The sequence below is a fragment of the Melanotaenia boesemani genome, chromosome 16, assembly GCF_017639745.1.
Source record: "Melanotaenia boesemani isolate fMelBoe1 chromosome 16, fMelBoe1.pri, whole genome shotgun sequence".
NCBI classification, from domain to species: Eukaryota; Metazoa; Chordata; class Actinopteri; order Atheriniformes; family Melanotaeniidae; genus Melanotaenia; species Melanotaenia boesemani.
Window position 1 is genome coordinate 25,018,241 of NC_055697.1, and position 17,186 is coordinate 25,035,426.

At 38.2% G+C, this 17,186-nt stretch overlaps 1 protein-coding gene across 3 annotated transcripts in view; it reads left to right on the forward strand.

Annotated features, from left to right (window-relative positions):
• Positions 1–5,063: 5,063 nt before the first annotated feature.
• Positions 5,064–17,186, forward strand: part of slc8a1b (solute carrier family 8 member 1b) — a 148,646-nt gene continuing 136,523 nt past the window's right edge. The window contains exon 1 of one of the 3 annotated variants that reach the window (XM_042010409.1): positions 5,064–5,260. The gene's annotated coding sequence lies outside the window, so the exon portion shown is untranslated. Of the gene's footprint in view, positions 5,261–7,395; positions 7,700–17,186 lie in introns of those variants that run through there. The other 2 variants (XM_042010407.1, XM_042010408.1) reach the window with 2 other exon arrangements.

The window sequence follows — 17,186 nt, forward strand, 5'->3', positions numbered from 1 at the left end:
GCATTTACTTCCCTTCTGGTCAGGCATCGTATTCAACTCCTCTGGAGGGCCTCTAAATCAAGGGTTCCCAACCTATTTTCCTTGAAGACCCCCTTCATGCAAACACTAAAAAGCCATGGACCCCCTGCACCACCATGTGCTGAAACCATGCTTGGTTTTATGCTTTCAAAATTGAGATTCTCACCATAATAATGTATTCTGGCTGAGTCCTGTCATTCATTACAGCAAAGTTCAATTAACAACACATAACCTTATGTTTTTTCCCCTTAAAATAGGGACAGTGTATGGACATGTGTGGTCACAATGACTCTAAATGTTCAAAGTCTTGGGGAACCACTGCTCTAAATCACCATCTCTATCACTGTGGCTTAAAGATGTCATGTTCTTTCTTAAATTAGAGAAATTTCTTAAATTTGGGAAAATGGCAAACTTTCTTAAATCACTGTAACTCTGCCATAGTTGTCCCAGGATTAATTCTACTGTCTTTATTTAAATAATACTGTTATTTTATTTTATTTTATTTTCAATTTATATGTTTATAGATTGTTATATTCTTCTTATTATTACTTTCATTTGTTTTGTTTTTTTTATCTTATTTACCATGGTTTATACAAAGGATTCTAGAGTCTAGGTTCTCTGGTGGATAAGAAGTGCAAAACACATTTATATATATAAAAAACACATTTCAAACAATTTTAAAACCAACTTCAACTTAGGAAACACATTTATAAATCATAAAACATATTTGCAAATTTAGAAACAAATTTTACCTTTTAGGAAACTTTTGTAAATGTAAATGTGTTTCCTAAATTTTTATAATTTTGTATTTAAAGTTTTAATGTGTTGTTTGAAATGTAAATGTGTAAATGTAAATGCAGTCCTCAGCCAAGGTAATACTACATATTGTGTCTTTATTGTGTTCGTATTGTGTTTTTCATCCTGAATAAATTAATACATGTAAAAAACTATGATTTGATTACCAATAAGGTTCAAATTGATATGTTTAATTAATACTTTAAGAAAGATTACACCAATTTCTTTCATTTTGAAAATAAGAAATATGAAAAAAGAAAGCCAGGGAAAGACCCCAAACCAGAAATTTTGGTTGGCATAGAAAACTTCAACACTGTCCAAGTGACCATGTAGAGGTCTCTTCATGACAAGTGTGATTTATTTTTCCCTCCAAAAGTTTCTTAGACCATTGGCTATTAAACGATCACAAAGTGTAATTAGGCAGAGAAGTATTGTCTGCTAAATTTTCCTTAAAAGCTAATTTTGTTCAATAATAGCTGAAATTTTCATTAAACGTCAACAGATTAAAACTAAAACTCATCAGGCTTGTTAATTTGCAAAGTTCTGGCCCTGGTTTTTAAATTATTGATGCAGGAAAAGGTTTTTATTCTGTTTACTTTTATGTGAAGGTTGTATTTGTGCAGGTGTGGCTGCACAGCAGAACAGAGCAGATGAGTCTAATTTCAGCTGAAGCATTCAGATGGTGGAGTCAGAATTTGGCATAAGACTGCAGACTGCTGCTGGTGCTCTTATTCTATGCTGGATATTTTCTTGGCAAACTTTGAGTGCCTTAGTACCAACTTAATATGGTTTAAATGTCACAGCCTACCTGAGTATTGGGTACCACAGTGTACCATCTTCTGATGGCTACTTCCAGCAGGATAATGCACCATGTCACAAACCTTAAAACAAGTCCAGTAGAGCAGCTTTGGGATTTGGTATAACGGTAGATTTTCATCATAGATGTGCAGCTGACAAATCTGCCACAACTTTGGATACTATCGTGTCAATATCAAAATCTTTACACACACACACACACACACACCCATCCCCAAGCATCAGGCATGAATTAAGATAATAAATCTGATGCACCACCACTGCAAACCCAGTTGTGATGCAGATGATTCACTTTTTTAATTGCTGTGCCATAACTTTTGCATACTCCTATAACTTTAGGTTCTTTCTATGTAGTACAAGCAACTTTCTTATTCATATTACCTATGTGTGTTTCGGTGTGTGTGCCCAAGAGTATACTCTCTTTGTAACTGCATGATAGATTGCCATCTTTAGCAAGAGGTCTTTCCCATATCTTACATTGCCACATCCAAATTATACTAAAATGTAAATCATCCTTTTCAAAACAGAAGCATTATCATAATCATAGTGACAGTTTAATAAAATGATTCCCTGCAGAGAAGCTGCACGCCTCTCAGTCTGCTCTCTAAAGACTTTACACCAATATTTCCCAGTCTGAAAAATCCTCCTGAAACACAAGAGCAAAATGTTTGAATATTCGCCTCACTCCAACCCCTCGACTATTAAAAGTGCTGCTTTGCTGCTTAACCCTAACATATTCCTGTTTCAAAATGGCTCCATAAACAGAGCTTGCACAATATAAGTATTTCTGGGAAACATGGCATGAAATGATTAATTAGTCAAGACTGTTTTCCTGGCATGGGTGTCCTCAAACAGCAGCTGCATCAGCGCTAAATGTTTCTAGCTAAATGGCCACCATATGTGTTTTTTGTTCATGTCACATGCATATGATATGCTGGTGTCAGCAGCATTGTTTGAATGGTGGGTGAAAGAATGGTTATGCTCTGTGGAGACATCCTATGCTGCAGATTTAGTAAATTATGAATTAACAGGATAAAAATTTAACTTTCTTGTGTTAATCAGAGCTGCAAAGGCTTTCCTTGCCAAACCGAGTCTGCATTTGAACAGTCACTGCAGTCATTTGTTACTGTTCCTTAAAAAACCCTTCATGTGTCAGATTCCCCACACTGTGCCATCACCCTGCTGAGCCTTTAGCAAATCAGCTGGTGAACAGTCTGTACCGACAGGCAGGATCAGTGGGATCTTGGCTCGTCATCTTTCAGGGACATCAACTAATGGCTCCCTCAAGCCTGCCTGGGTTCATTGACTCTTCTTAGACCATTGTCAGCCACCCTGTCTGTCATTAACTCTGACAATCCTCTGTTAGGTGGATCAGGGTCTCATAACCTCAATAACCAGCCATTCACTTCAACCTATTTCCAGCTGCTTCGTTCTTCTGCTCTGTTTTTAATGCTTCTGATGAGTTTGTCCCATACTCCTCAGCTAGCTAATCTTACACTTCTATTTTACAGCCTCCAGTTGTTATTCAGTCATTCTTTGCTCAAACATGTTGGTTTTTGAGTCTCGAGCTTGCCATCCGTTTCATAACCTAAAACCTTGTTTGGATTGTTTTTTCTTTAAAAAACAATCCTCATGAGGTGGAGGTAAAGTGGAGGGAAGTAGCAAGACTTACAAATCTTAACTATCAGTTCAAGACAATATTGTGATAGTTATTTTCTTCAATTCCTTTTTTAATCCACTTTTTTTGCTTAGCTTTAGGCATAATAGCCACTGTGAAGCTCACTGATTTAGTAAAAAGATCATGGCTGAGTTTCAATAGATTGTCTAATAATAATAATGCATCATGTTGGATAATGATGCAGAAATACCTGCTGGATTTAAAATTGACACTTAAATAAAAGAAAATGGAATACAAATAGGACAAATAATTAAACACAGAAAAGAAGTAATACAAAAGCAAATATTTAAAAAAAAAACTAATTTAGCAAACGATTACAAACATAACATCAAAGTCCATAGAACATGCTTCTATCATCCTATTTAAAACATCTTCTCCTTCTTTTGTCAGCTGGTCTGTTCAGGTCTCAGTTTAAAACCCTCCTGGATCAAACCCCTCAGATAAATTTCCTCCCATTTCACTGATTGATGCTTCTGGTTCAATAATCACCCCAAGGAATCCTGTTGGGTTACTAAAATAGCTGCTCCTGACACTTCAGTTTTTAGGGCTCTTTTCCAGCCTGGAATTGTCAGTCATGTCAAATTTCCTGAATGAACGGATGTGAGTTTCCTGTGCTCCTTTATAAGCAAGCTTATCTCTTCTTTTCCCTTACTCTTCTGTCTTCCTCAGGTATTACCACCCTCAGAGTCGCTCTCCTTATTCTTATAGTGTGTGTTTCAGGAACATCCTGCTGTCATGGTGTGCTTCATAATGCAAATATATGCTTCCTCACATTCTCTCTTCTGCCCCAACCTGGAAATCCTCCCTTCATCTTGCAGTGTGAAGAGGTGGGACTACTGGAGGAGTTAAGAGCGACAAAGGTGCATCCTTCCTCTCGTAACTATCACACCCTTCCCTTGCCAGGAGGAGCTAAGATCGCAGTGAGGAAAGCACTAAGACACCAACCACCACATGCAGTTCTGCACCTGTTTTTGCTCACTGAGGCTTTTTTTTAAGAAAGTCCACGTTTTTGTGATCCAGCATAAGTTAATCTGACATTTTGTAATGTTTGAATATTCATCTCTAACTTCCATTCAAGTTAGAGGGAACGCTATTTATTTATTGACTAATAAATAGTCTACTATCATGCATTGTGTCCCACCTCTCAGCTGTGCATTTAGTGCTAATGTTAGCTGCTAATAAAGATGATTTTCCACAGAAAGAGCCTGGAGATAATGGTACAATGTGTCTGAACTGTGCAGTGACTCTTCTCTTCTGTGCCTACTAAGTAAAGTTTTAGAGATGTTTGCTAAAATATATCTTAAACTATACTTCAGACTTTTCTTTGAGCTGTGGGTTCCTTATCAGGCTTGTGTTAGTGTTAAAGATAAAGTTGCATGCACATATATTTTTATTAGAAGAATTATTATTTTATTGTTGCAAAGTATGTTCTTTATAAGTACCTTTTCAAAAATGGCAACACTGGTGTCAGAGGAATTAAATGCGGTGCAGATGTTCTGCCGTTTGTTTAAGAGACAAAAGTAATTACGAGTATCTGGTGCGTAATGATGTTGCAATGCTACAACCAAGTGGTGTCCAAAATGTGTGGACACCTGCTTCCATTCATCCTCTAGTGAGACTGCTGTGCAGCAAACACCTTGTAGTGAATGAGCTAGTGAACAAGTAGATAACATGAACACAGCCAGAGTTAGCCTCCTTCCCTCCCAGGTCACATGACTCAAACACCTGCCAACCCAGCTGTTCCTCATTTTCAATTAACTCCAGAGAGCAGGGACACTTTTCAGACAAGTTTCATTAGACTGACTGTACCACTTTACTGGGGCTAAACCAGTTCTGCTTTGATGTTTTTGGACTTCTGTTTTTGATTCAGAGTTACTATTGCAAAAACCTGCCAGTTTTTTCCCGTCCTTAATTTATTCAGCTATTTGTATTCAGGACGTGGTCCTTTATGAGGTAAGTCTCAATGTCTGTATTTGAGTCACTATACTTGGACTGATATTAAGAATTTTAGCATGTAAAAGTTAATGGAAATGACAAGTGAACAGAGGCATTGCTAGACATAGGGACACAGGCCCCCATTACTCAGATCCCATTTTTATTATAAAGACCAGTTTTGATGATAAAAATGAGCAATGTTATGTTCCACCTGCTCTCCTGGCCAACCTGAATGTGACTGCTGCTTCCAAACAGCTGCGGCTGAAACAAACACTAAATATTAAAAATCATGTAGTTGTAATAAACTTTAACTTTTGTGTGTCATCTAATGAAATGTATAAAATAATATGGGTTCAGGCTGGTGGGAGGGGGTCCAATTGAATATCAGCTTGTTGTGGTAAATACAGCCAGATTTTGATCTCTCACATAAATTGTAAGTTTTGCTTTAAAAATCTGCCATAATAAAATTGAAATAGTCCTACTTTACTCATATGTATTTATATTTGCAGAACAATATTGGCAATTGTTGGAAATGTGTTCAAACAAATGTTAAAAAAAGAGGCAATTTGTTTTCTAAATGTCCACTGACTTATGCTCTGCTCTGTATTGAACCTGCTGTCTGACTGAACTTCTACATTTTGTCTTAACATGTAGGCTGAACCCTTTTCTGGTGGATGATGCTACATGAAAACTTTATTTTCTAGTTGATGGATTCGATTAAATAATTAACCATTTATTGCTACATTATCTTTATTATAACCCCCCTTTTTTAACAATCAGTCTTATTCGTCATTCATTATTAAAGTTGGAATCCATATATTCTGCCCTGCTGTCATTTTCTTTATCTTTTCCGTACTTCCTCTGGTAATGTCATTTTACTGTGTTTTTTTTTTCTTGCAGAATGAGCCATGTTGCTATTGAAAATGATGCTGTGAAACAAAATTAGAGCTGTCACATGATGATCTGGGTTGGGGGGGAAAAGCAAAAAAAGTTGTGAAGTGCTGTTTGTCTGTCTAGGGATGCTGCAGGGCAACAGTGGCTTCCACAGTGTGTGTAATGAATCTCAGTTTACCATAGTCAGAAGCACAGAGTTTTTAAGGTCAGAAAATTATGTAATATTGCTTTGAAGCTCATTGTATATCAGTATGATAGCTTTTTTGTTTAATGCAGTCTCGTACTGTTTTATAAGCTATCAAGCCCTTTCTTCAAATTATTGAATTTCTGCAGTTTGAGTCAATTCAGATTAGTGAAGAATTCTCATTGCAGCCTTTTTAAGTCCTTTTATTTATTTAAATAACCCCTCTTGCTGTTTCCATAATACATTTTCTCAAGACCTAGGAGAAAAGACAAGACATTTGACCATTAGGCTATGACTGAAAAGATTTTCTGAGCAACTTCAATTACAGTATACTTGCTGTACTTAATATTATAAATATGATTCAGGTCAGTTAAAGTTCATTAGATATACTTTAAAGTTTTATATTTCATTTCTCAGAGCTAACTGAGTTGGACTTGAACCCCATTAGAAGTTAAGATTAAAATTTCAAGTACAATAAATGGAACAAAAGTTTTTGGTTATCTGGATTAATCTTGACGCTTTTATTTTGTACGGTCACTTATTGTTGTTTTTAATTACGCGTGACGCCCTATTTCATTTTATTTTTAGCCGTAGGTTGCTTTACCAGTGTGACTCAAGCTTAACGAGAGCTTATTCGGAATGGTTTTGGTATCGCAAATGAAGATTGTGGATGAGCACCTTCGTTCAAACAACGCACCAGATGTATAATGACTATTGATGTCAGAGGAGTAAAGTACAGCCAGAAAAGTGTGATGGGACGTGTTTCAGGGGGGCAAACCACGGTTGAAGGAGGAGGGAGGAGGGCGAGTTAATCCTCAGTCGGTGTGTGAGAAAAGAGACGAAGGAGCGACCTGCTCACACGCGGACACTGGTGCTCACACACTCCCACTCGCATACACTCGCTCTCTTTCTCTTTTGCGCTTGCACTGAGCGAGGGGGGGAAACCGGGAAGGGAAGAATGAGGAAGAGGTCCGCTTTGCTGCGCGCCTCGTCTCAACAAATGCGGGTTTGCTGATGAAGCACCGCTCCGGTCATCCGATCATACGGGTCACTCAGGTCGCGCTGCATGGAAACAAGGAGTAGGCAACAGCAGAAGATAACGGCTACAAATACTAATAATAATAATAAAAAAACTGTCTGTGCATGGGAATCCGGACTACTCTTCCCTCCTTTTGTGCGTCTCGGTCTGTGGGTACGCCGTCTTGGCTGGCGTATAAGAGCTCCCTGCGTCTCCATTACCATTCCCCACTGCTGGCTTACCTCTACTACCACTCCTCCTCCTCTTACTACTCCTACTTGCCTGTGTTACAAGAAGAGCTCTAGTGCTGATTTTAATACAGTCATCTCTGGAGTGAGGATACTCGCGCGATTTTAAAAAGGTAGGACAATCTCCAGTTTCCTTGGTGCTTTTTACGATGTTAATAGTGATTACTGCGGGGGTCAGTGCCTCTTTTCGCTGCATTGTGTGGTGCAAGCAAGTTTTTTTCCCCCCCTTTCCCCGGGGTTGAGGGAGGTGGTATGAATGGGATGCAGCGGGGCAGTGTCTTCCCTCGGAACCCCAAATGGAGACTTGGCACCATGCGTCGGATGGGTCTGGATGCGTTGTGGGCACGTTTCCCCGTCCCATCTTCGCCCACCGGGCATTCCACGCGGCGCTTCTCATCTTCTGTCACTAGGAGACATAGTGAACCAGTGGTTTAGAAATCAATTGGCACTCTAACGTGGAAAGTGTTAATCGTTTATTTTTGAATGGGCAGCTGGAGAAGATGCCAGAGGGTCCCCCTTCATTTTCGCCCTTCATCTCCATCCTCCTCTAACACTAAATTTCCCTCTCCTTCCATTCCGAAGTCAAACCGTCTGCATCTCCTATTTATGGGGGAGTGATAATTAGGGATTCGGAGCACGTTCAGATACACGAGCTCTCACCTTAAAAAAAACAAAAAACAAAACAAAACAGGCGTTCAGTGTGGAAGTTAAGTGTCAAACATGCACCACACCGGCGAAAATTTCCTTTAAGCAGTCCTTTAGCAGTGAGGGATGAATACGAAATGAGAAGCACACTTGCGCAATTCTGCAGGCCTCCCATCCTTTGCGCCAAACTGTGCAATACGGTTGGGTTGGTGGAGTGCCTTTGCGCTTCAGTGCAGAACAGATTTGTGTGACACTGTGGACTCTATTTTGGAGTTTCTCTAGCTGATCAACGCCAAATTCGGCGATTAAACCTCACTTATCATCCGAATGTATTTGGGTTTTAAACACGCAAACAACAGTAGCCGAGCGTTGCACATCGGTTCAGAGTGCCTGTAAATGTGGCACACACAATACTAGAGCAGGAAGACGGCAGCTTTTCATTTCCCTGATGTGACACTACAGACGCTTCGTCTTGTGAGAAAAGCTTGGCACATCACGCAGGTACCATCAAGGCTTTTCAAACAGTTCTTTTCCAGCTGACTTCATTCAAGGCTTTATGGGCATGACATAGAGGAACTGTAGCACATCCACTGTGGAGTATGAAATATGTATGCCAGTAGAAATAAAGCGTTACCAGGGTTCTTTTAAAATGTTTAAAATTTAAGTGCTTCTGCTGTTTCATTTTAGGATTTTGCACAATAAGATGTGTTCAGATTAGCTTTTTTCTTAAATAAAACTGATTTGTCATATCTAAGATCATATTCGGGTGGCCTTTGAGAGGGTCTTCATCGAGGTGGTGATTTAGGCTTTTTCTTAGTCTAGTTGAGGATGTACCACACACGTAAAGGCACATAAGTTTGTCGAAGCTTGTAGCCATTGCAGTGTAACTACTGCTGGGTCAGTCATAAATGTGTGTGGCAAATGGCCAGAAGAGGCCAAGTTTCATCCTGGTTGGAAGGTGAAACAGCACTGTATATAGTATGTGGCATTAATTCATTCAGTACAACACAAATGATCTTTTTGCTTCTTCTTGGATGCATTTATTTTATTTATTTACCTTATTTCCTGCCATTTGATTCAGTCTTAGATTTATTATGAGATTATGTCATTGGTGTTTATGGGTCAAAAGTTTTTGTTTAAATCCATTTTCTTGGCATAATTGTAGAAAGATGTTCATACAAACAGTGTTACTATTCATCAAAGTCATTCAGCTCTTTCCTCCACTGAGGACCCTGCTTCCTTTAGTTTACAGTAAACAGAACTCTGTTAACAAGGACAGGGCAGGTAATGTTTCTGATAATGGAATGAAATACCAGCACGCAGTGAAAACAAAGTTCCTTCTGCTACATGTCAATCCTCCCACTATTTTTAAAATCAGGTTTTGATATTTAAAGAGGGAAGTATTCACAGAAAATCTGGGCAAATTTTGCCCAAAATCATTTTAAATTATGTATACCTTCGATGAGAGAGCCCACAAAATTCTTATGATTATCTAGCAACGGAAAGTAGGAGTTAACACTCCTTTCACAGGCTAATGTGCTACCTAAACCAGGAATGGTTGTTTGGGCAATGTGTTAAAGTGATTAACACGCACAGTGGTATCAAATAAATCTCAAACCTAAATTTTACAAAGAAGTGAGTTCACATCGATCTCACTTGTCTAAATTGAGCCCAGTCTCTGTCTTCTTCCCGTTATTTTCTTGGACTATTGAATATTGTTCACATGTTTTTGAAGGATGTCTCATTTCTTAAAATGAATTGGTAAAGCTATGGGTGTATTTGTGGATTTCATGCCATCAGCACCAAGTCTTGCACTAGACACAAATTTAGGTTTCCATGATGTCCCCCCCCTTCAGACCTTCATGTGCGAGCTGGAGGTTGTTGTGCATGTGCTGGAATGTTGCTGGACAAGTTTTAAAGTACTGTTAAAAATGCAAGAAAAATTGTGTTGAAGGCATTTGTTTCAGTCAGAGGTAAAAGTTCTCAAACCAGTGGGTTGACTTGCTGAGTCATCGTGTTTTAGTGTTTAAGGCCCTATCCACACAGGAACAATGATTCTGCTACAGTTGTTTGTCATTTCGCAGCTAGTGGTAGGGATCTTTAGGCATGTTGTGATTCTATTACAACTTCCCCGTGTGACTACTTGACAACTCATTTCAGAGTGGAAACATGCAACATGGTTTCTCGTATTTGTGTTAACAACAAAGTGAAAACTTGCTCAGCTATTGGTAAATGCAGGACAACTTCTGTTTCCACCACATAAGGAAAACATGGAGCAGCCTCAGATACTAGCAGTCTTGGGTTAACCATATTTCTATAAGAACCTTTTTGCACTTTCACATCTGACCTGTAGACATTTCTCCTAGCCAGAGCCAGCTATTGTCTAACACATTTTGTTTTGGTCGTTTACCCACAATACCTTTTGCGGTGCAGTCAACTTCCTGCATTTGGTTCACTTAAAGCTAACCAAGAGCTACATTTATGGGCAGACCAGAGTTTGCTTTGATCTGCATCATACTTTATTTGCATATTCACACCTCCCGAAATGTACAGGACTTTCAGAGCAAACAAAGTAATTAGAAGCCAAAGTTTTTACCCCCTCACTTTGCCAGGTAGTGGCAGAAAATAATAAACCTACCACATCTATGCACTGTCACGTCAGAGCATAGCATCTTTACACTTTTTTAAACAGCTATATGAAACAGCATTTCATTATACAAACACATCTTTGAGTTAAATTTGATTCCCAGCTATGTCTTATAAGATCTTTAGTTGAAGTGCACATTCCTGTCTGGGAAGTACTGCAGATTCTTTAGAGGATTTAAGTTGCACAAGGATTTGAATTTTGGATGCATATGATAAATCGTTGTCTTGCATGACAATCGTGGCATAATTAAATGTGATGAAATTATTATTGCATCACTGCACAAAAGCATCTTCTACACTGGTAGCTGGTTTCCATTTCACTTTAAAAATGTTCAGTTTGGATCACCTGTGACGATAGCAGCCTATACCAGTACCCCTACCTTCTGTGGTTGCTTCTCCCTTGAATGACTAGGGAACTATGGATAAGGGAAGCAATTTGACATCTCTGTTCTTACCGAGTCTTGTTTCCTATTGTTTGCTCGTCATTGTCCTCCCACATTCTCACGCAGCTTCCAAACACGCATACTGATAATGTCAATGGATAGATGGACACAGACATGCAGTAGGGAATCGTAATTTGTGTGAGCGTGCCAGTTTGATCATTTCCTCTTAATGTATAATAATATGAAAAGACATCTTTGCTAGAGGAATCGCTGCTGGGCAGATCCAGGCTAAAAGAACTCCACATCACTCTAATGATGCCAAATGCAGTCCATTAATCTTCAGTTGTTTGCAGGGGCTATTGTGTGTGTTTTGATATTTTGTTGTGCCTCTGTGTGTTGTCTCTTGCACGAAGGGGAATATCCCAACAGTTTTAATTCATAAGGATGTAAGGGCTTGTTATCGACCAGCCTTTTGTTACTTTGTCTTTTTATTATTTCTACATCCCTCTACTTAAATCTGTTCTTCCTGTTCCTTTTGTTTAATTTTTCCATATCTCTTTCATGCACTTTTTAAAAAATATTTTATAATCATCTGTCCCATCGGAAGAAAAATGCATTTCAGACAGGCTGTTCCTCAGAGCAGCACGCTGAAGTATTTTCTTATTGTTCTGCAGCATGTCATTCATTTTCATTGGCGTTCTCGTGGTCAGCATCCTCTTAGTTATTTAACCACCACATCACTCACAGTGATGGCAATTTTCATGCATCACTCAGTTTCACAAGAACACTAGTGGTTTATGCAGGAGGTCAGTTCATCGGCAACTTCGCTCTTTTCTTTTTCTATTAGCTGCTCGTCCAATCTGCCGTGTTTTTGGCACCATCGGGTACTGCCTGCAGAGATGTTTCAGGAATGACAGTACTGGGACAGCGAAGGAGCAGCTTTCCAGCACATGCTTTTTGTTTCTTCATCTTTACGTATTATTATTTTTGTTTATGCCTCTGGGGATTGTGATTCAGTGGTCCAATTTATGTTTTAGCATTTTTATTTTTTTGCAGCCTTCATTTTAACACTAAAAGTTCCAGAGTAGCTGATGGCAACAAAGCTAAACCAACATTTGTAGCTTAACATTGTAATATTTTCCCTTTTTAGAATATTCTGTTTGGGGACATGGTGTTTTGTTTTCTTACTTTACTCAATCTGAACAGTTGAGGTGATTCTGTAAACAGTTGAAACTGATTCTGTTGGAGGTCTTCCTTCCTGTCATTTTTATTCCTGAGGGTTTTTTTGGTCCACCACTGCACCATGCATGCACAGGATGAGGGATTAAATCAAAGACTCAGTGCAATCCATCAGGAGCTTTGAATGCAGCACAGCATAAGTAAACCTGAGAATTATAAAATTTTTAGAAAAGGAGAATCTTTATATAAGATTACAATAAAAATGTGTTCAAAGGCACAGTTTTTACAGCAAAACACAATCAGTTGACATGCATTCCAAGCAAATCGGGTAAGCCAAGCTTATTTGGTAGCTGTATCATCTCTTGATGCCCATTCCTACTCTGTACCTCTACTGGAGTAGAGCTCTACAAAACATACTATATTAGATAGGGAACAGCTGGCACTGTCTATAGCCATAAGCCTGTTAGTAAAATGGCATCCCTAAGTGAAAACAACCAAATCCCAAAGCACAATGAGTCATTTATCACTTGGAAACACCACATAAAGCTTTGTGACCACACAAGACAGCAGTAGAAGGAAAGGATTTGCTCGCTTCCGTTAACCAGGAGGAAAGCATTTGGATGTAAATTTGGCAAATTAAGGTTGCAATAGAAGGCACTTTTTTTTTTTTTTTTTTTTTTTTTTTTTGTTTTTTTCTGAGTTGATTATCTTAACATCGGAGTCACAGCTGAGCCCACACGGCCCACATCAGAACTGCACATTATTCACACCTGGTTTATTTAAAATCATCATGGTTGGGCTGATTCCACAAGTTATTTAAATGGCAATATGTCAATACGTTGAAGCTGAGAACACACACACACACACACACACAACCATGTAAAGTATTTAATAAAAATTGATACATCAATTACAAGCCTGGTGGTCTCTGCTGCTCCTCCTCCATTTAGCTTTAAATGACATCAGTGTTGAACTGCTTCTGAGCCTCATTTCATGTGGTGTAACGGAAAATATTACTCATTTAAAGAATTTTCAGATTCATATAATGAACCTTGCAGAAGGAAAGTAGTGATGTAACTATTGATGTCTGCTAAATCGTGCTGTGTGCATATATGGATGAGAAGGATGAATTATTGGGAAATGGATGCTGGCATGCTGGAAGGTGAAGGAAGCTTGTTTGAGGAGATCGGTTTGTTTAGGGTGTGTGTTCTCTGAAAACATGGAAGTTTGTGTGTGCAGTGCTTTCTCAAGTCCTACAAAGTTGTAAAATTTGTTTCCTTGTCTGTGAACAGATGTGAATGGGGTGAAAACATCATGTAGGATGCTGACTGCAAGCTGTGCTGACACTAAGCCAGGCCACACTTGCTGTGTTTGATGTAGTTAATGTTGTTTTTAGGTGTGTGTGTGTTTGGGGGGGGTTGTTTTTTAGTAAGTACTAATGAATTAGATTCTCATCGCGCTATAATTTCAGTTTTACGAATGTGTGATGTGACCCAAATTATACATATTTCAACATATGATTGAAATTATATCAGTTTCACCTTATTTAACTTTTTTCCTTCCCTCCATGATTGGCTGTTATGACCCATTTATCTGTCTTTAATTTGTGGGTTTTGATTTAAAGAGTTATAGTCTTGTCATGTTTGATTCTGGTTTCCTGTTTTATTTTGTAGGTTCATTCCCCTCATGTTTTGTTTTGCATCTTGTTCATTAGCTCACCTGGTTTGATTTTCTCATTAACTTCACCTGTTCCCTATTAGTCCCTTAGTGTGTCCATACTCCTCGGTTTCATTTATTCTCTGTTCACTGAAGTCTTCGTATCGTTTAGTTCATGTACTTTTTGTTATTAAAAAATCAGCTTCTGCACCAGTCTGCCTCCTGCCTCTTCGTCAGCCTGCATTTGGGTCCTTACCTCCACAGTATGCCAGGGCTATTCGTTTCAGTCCTACAAGGGCTGCAGTCTTGCAGGTTTTCGATGTTTCCCTGTTTCAACACACCTGACTCGAATAAAATGGATCCAACATCCTATGAAGTTCACAATGACTCAGTCATTTGAGTCAGGTGTGATGAAACGGGCAAACATTGCAAACTTGAAGGACTGAATTGAGTAGCTCTTCTCTATTCTAAAGATGGATACGGAGCTTTTTGTTACATGTCTAATTTGGTCTGTTTTCAGAGAGCTTATGGATATTGAGATATGGATATGATGTCCCATCTTGTTTGAATTCTTGCTTGTGGTGTTCTTACACTCAAATGTAAGTCGCTTTGGATAAAAGTGTCTGCTAAATGACTGTAGAATAGAATGGATACATAGCTTGATGTAGAAAAAGGAGTGGTACCACTGAAAACCGCGAGGGGAGGGTTGCTCAGTATAGCTGACGTGCGACCAGTAACAGGAACAAACAATCTGCAAGGTGTTTGATGGCCTCACAGACCACAGCTGTCTACCGCCCTGTCGTTGGTGAACCACATGGCACAAAAATGTGAAAAATGTAACATTGCCTTGCCATGGTTTTTGCAGATTAGCATGTCTGACCACCAGCATAAAGCACGGGTCGTTGCTAGTAGCTCAGAGCAATATTGGGAAACTGAAGCTGCCTTCTTGAGTTTTTCACTTTGTTTCATGAAAACTGTCAAGACATTAAGTCACATTTATAGGTCAATGAAAGCTGCTAAGAAGAGGATCGGAGGAAGCTGCCTTTTACATTAACTTATTTTTATCTGTCTTCAATAAATTGCAGCATTTAGCTTTCTGCACTTAAACTAAACATGTGTAAGGTCTGCTAGTCCTTACCAAAGCCACACATTCTATAATGCTGTGTAGCCTTCAGAATAGTAGGTAACCCGGCAGAGTGTTTGATAATAAACAAAGTTAATATATCACTTAGTTCAGTCACCATGTTTTTTTTTTTTTTTTTTTTTTTTTTTTTTTTTTTTTGGATATTAAAGCCACATGGGCAAGACAAAGACATCAAGGGAGCTTCTTAGACTAAAAAAACCAGAAAGCCACATTCTATTTTTATACTCAGCGTTTCATAAGAAATGTGCAGCAGTGAAACAGACTAAATAGGCTTGCATTTAATTCTGGGATGAGCAAGCAGGCATGCATTTGTTTTTAAAATTTTTGTTTATTGATCTTTTTTGTTTGTACATTTCATGTTTAACTATCTGTGATGCTGCTATGGCCCCCAAAAGCAAATGCAAGGGGGGGAGGAAAAAAGAAAAAATCTGCCCTTTTTCCTTAAAGATCAGCATCAATGCAAAACTATGACATCATAGATACTAGAATATTAATGTTGTACTCATGTTACATGTCTGAAAGACAGTGTTATGGATTTTGTGAAGGTTATGGATGTGTGCAAATTTCACAAAGCCAAAATTCAAAGTAGTTATTGTGATTAAAATGACACTTGAAAGGAATGTTGCCATTTTATTAAAGTAAATTATGAATATAAAAAAGTTAAAAAATGCCGACTCATATAAATCCTCCTTTTTTATAAATACACATTACAAAACTTCTGGGTTATTTAAAAGATAACTTTGCCCAATTTACCAAATCAGTTTATTGTAAAGAGGCATACGTTATACAAGTGTACAACACTTTAGTTCTGTCAGCTTTTTATGCAATTGCTTTCTTTTTTTTTTATGTAATTTCTATTGAAGCACCTCCAGTTGCTGTGACTTTTTAGCCCAGAAAAGAACAGGTAGTTGGGGTGGGGTGGATATGTCTTAAAGATTGAAACAAGCCTACAATGAAGCCGCTGCATTTTATACATGTTTTTAGATTCCTGCTGAGCATTTTATGCACTGCAAGCTCAAACTGTGACTTTGATGTGCAACTGTTTGTTCTCTTTAATCATTACAATTTTGTTTGCTGGAAGTCTACCACTAAATTGCATCAGCAGATACGTTTTCATAGGAAATTTAATGCTATCTTGGCCCATAATGAAGTCAAATTATTTTATCTTCCAAGCACTTTGTCCTAGATAGTTTTTGCTTGTGAATAGCCTGATTGTATGTATGTATGTATGTATGTCTGTGTGTGTGTGTATATATGTATGTATGTATGTATGTATGTATAAATATAAATAAATAAAAAAAATTATACACACACACATACGTGTGTGTGTGTGTGTGTGTGTGTGCGCGCGCGCAGCGAAGGGTCTTTAATTGCATAAAATGTGAGCACTTGGTGCAAACCAGTCCAGACTAATTACCATAGAAAACTAAGGGTGGTTTATATCCCCAGTGGAGAATGACCTAATAATGTGTAATTAGCTTGTGTTGTGTGATAACTGTGCTGAATATGTTGTGTGTTTGGCTATAGGGGCACATTTGCTTCATTGCAATTGATTCTTGGCAACTTGTGGTACTCCTACTTTCAATTTTACCTCAGTGGAATCTGTTAAATGGAAATCAAATTCCAGTTTTTCATTCTCAAAGCTGGGAACTCTGCTTTTTTATTTATTTATTTATTTTTTTTAAGGCAAATTATCTCATCGTAGTAATTGCATATAGCATGTGTAAATTTACAAGATTTATGAACCATGTGACTCAGTTGAGGCTTTTAGTGATGCCAACATAAAAAAAACACACCATACCTAATTGAATAAATTTAAATAAATCACATACCAAGGTGGACTGAGAATAACGAGTTCTAAAGTGAATTTCCATTATCAAGATAGAATATTGAGATTTATAAAGCTTTGGCCATTTTATGGGCTATTTAAAGAAAATGTCTTCAGTA